This window comes from Myodes glareolus, chromosome 22 (genome assembly GCF_982192425.1).
Source record: "Myodes glareolus chromosome 22, mMyoGla1.1, whole genome shotgun sequence".
NCBI lineage: Eukaryota > Metazoa > Chordata > Mammalia > Rodentia > Cricetidae > Myodes > Myodes glareolus.
The window spans coordinates 2,519,345-2,522,135 of record NC_142047.1 but is presented as its reverse complement, the minus strand read 5'-3'; the positions used below and the strand labels follow the sequence as shown (position 1 = coordinate 2,522,135).

General features: G+C 47.1%; 1 pseudogene; it reads left to right on the top strand.

Annotated features, from left to right (window-relative positions):
- The first annotated feature begins 2,296 nt into the window (after positions 1-2,296).
- Positions 2,297-2,504, top strand: LOC148118382 (Nuclear RNase P; annotated as a pseudogene).
- The last annotated feature ends 287 nt before the right edge of the window (positions 2,505-2,791 follow it).

Genomic DNA, 2,791 nt, shown 5'->3' with positions numbered 1-2,791 from the left:
TGCATCTTTCCATGGTCGCCCTCTATATCTGTGTTAAGTGTCCTCTTTCTATCATGGTTTTTATTTTTTTTTGAGGGGGGGGAACCAGAATTTCCCCATTTGGATTCTTAGTCTCATTAATAAAAAATTAAGTAACAGACCCTGAAGGAAGTACAAGGCAATTTTATTAGAGTTTGAAGGAAAAATGATAGGACAGTCAAGTTGAACATTCCAGTAGCAACTGGAAGGAGGGGAAGGGATGAGAAGGTAAGTCGTGCCTTTGAGCATCTGCACAGCGGACAAGCAGCCACATGCTGGAAGGAGTGGGAAGAGAGCCCAGAGTGTCCAGCATAGCATGTTCAGGCTTTTGGACAGTGTCTATCTGTAGATTTCAGAAATAAGAATATAGAAATAAAGAAATAAAGTTGTAAACCTAGGAGAGTGAGAATAGGCTCTTAGCAGCTTTCTCAGTAATTTAAGGATTAACTATTAGCAATGGGTTATTTTCTCAGCTGCTCAAGGATCAATTATCAGCAGTGGGTTATTGCATTTTACAACTGGTTGCTCTGTTTACAAGACCAAAGCATCCCTCTGCAAACTGAGAATTAGCCCTAAGATAACACTCCTGCCACCATGATCAACAACAGATATGAGCTGAGTTAACCTTTAGAGGGTGGGATGTATGTGACTTTTTGGTTATGCGTTGTCCCTGCTATGTGAAACTGGCAGTATTACGGGGAGAGCAGAGCTTTGGTAAACACCATCAGAGAGTGCCAGGGAGAAACAAAAACCTAAAATATAAACACTAGTTAAACTAAAAATCCTGTTACTAGAAATTGCAAAGAAGGGAAATTTGTATCTAAGTTTCACAGCAAGATTGTAAAAATTTCTTTGTTCATACCTAGTGCTTGTTGCTTCTTGCTATAAAAGGGGGAGTTTGAAGATTGTCTTTGGCCACAGCTTTACAAGTCCGTCTCTGGCTGTGGTCTCAACTAGCTGACAAGCTTTGGTGCCCTATGGTGTTTTTTAAGTTTTTATTTTTTCTTTTTCCTGGAATAAAGTTTACTTCTGGTTTACTAGACTTTGGTGGTCCCCATCTTTGTGCGCCCCCTGTGGATTCACATTGTTACATTATCTCATTAAGGGGATAATTATTCCTCCTCTCTTCTTAGCATTCTTCAGATGCCACAGAACTCCTCATCAGATGTTTGAAAGGTGTAGATAGACTAACTCATAGAAAGGAGACAATGCTTATACTTTTTCCCAAGGTGTTTTAGTACAAAGGAATGAACTAAGCTCCTGAGAAGATACAGTAGCTGCTTGTAGGAAGCCACCTGGAGGCACAGGTGGTCCTGCAGTTTGGAGGTATACCTGGCTTAGCCACGTGGGGCTGAGCACCCTTGCCTGCACCCTTGCTTGCACATGCTCAGACCAGCAGATTGGCATTAACCAATCAGGACAGCGTTCAAGCCTCTCCACCGTTTAAAAGCAGCTGCCTCTGGGCTCTACTTGCTCTCTCTAAGCTTTCTCTCGTCCCTGCTCTGTCTTCCCTTCCCCCAATTTTCCTCAATCAAATGCTCCGAATAAAGACGTGACCAGGGAAGGAATTCTCGTTTTTAGTGGCGTTCATTCCTGCTGGTCAGGAAGCGCGTCGCAACTGGTGCTCGAAACCCCGGGACGCCGAGGAACCCTGACAACTACGCCAGGGGACTCTGAGAAGGAAGCGCCCAGCAACTGGTGCTGAAAGCCCGGGAGAAAAAGCCGAGATCAGACACCGGACAGAGAGCCGTGAATTTCAGAACTCTGCCACGTGGAGTGGTGAGTGACGTCAGTTAAATCCTCCAGAAAGGGGAGGAAAAAGAATGGAAAAAATATAGGCCTAAAAAGAAAAGAAAATAGAAAGAATCAAAGTTAAGGTATCTGAAAGAAGGTACAGAAAGCAACGGGGAAGAAAAAAAAGAAAAACCCCTTAAGTTCAGTGCAGGTGGAGCTGAGAAAAAGCGAGGTTTACGGTTGGGAGATCGGCGGCTTCCTCCGTCCGTACTCGCTGTTAGAGACTCCGGGCAACAGTCTCGTAGGGAGGCGGGTTTGATCGTGTTTGAAGACTGCCTTTTCCTGTTCTTAAAGAGCCACAGAGCTTTTGGAGGTGATTTTCGCCTAATTTTGTTAAGAGAGCTCAGTCTCTGGCTCTCACGTACAGAAAACTTTAATTTTGATTGAGGAAGTAGCCGGAGTGGTGGCACACGCCTTTAATCCCAGCACTTGAGCTCTGAGCACAAGCTCTGCAAAGAACCGCGTTTCCATAGCAACATGGGCGGGCGGAGGAAGCTCATCGGCGGGGCCACTTGCTGAGTGCTCGTCACTCCCCGGCCCCTGGGAAGGTCTGAGACTGGGGCCCCCCGCGGCCCTAACCGGGCCCCCCACGGGTGGGCGGATGCCCCCCCTCGCCGGAGCTTGGAAAAGACTCACGGCCGGCGGTGCGAGTTCATTGCCTGAGGTGAGGCAGGGTGCACAGTTCGCAGGTACAGGATAAACGGCGAGCCCGCGCACGGCCCGGGGCGGGGCCATGCCTTTGTATGGGCCACGCCTCAGCTGCGGCCGCCAAAAATTCAGTCAGATAAAAACATTTGTCGCCAAAAATTCAGTCAGATTCCCCAAAAAATGCACATCGTCCCGTCGTCAGCAGGAAGCAGCTAGATCGATTGTCGACGCCCATTTTCCCTCAAAGAACTGGTCGTAATTATCATAATAAAGGCGTGTCAACCTGGTTACCCTTAACGGACCTATTGCCTCAGGCAACGGGTAGAATAAA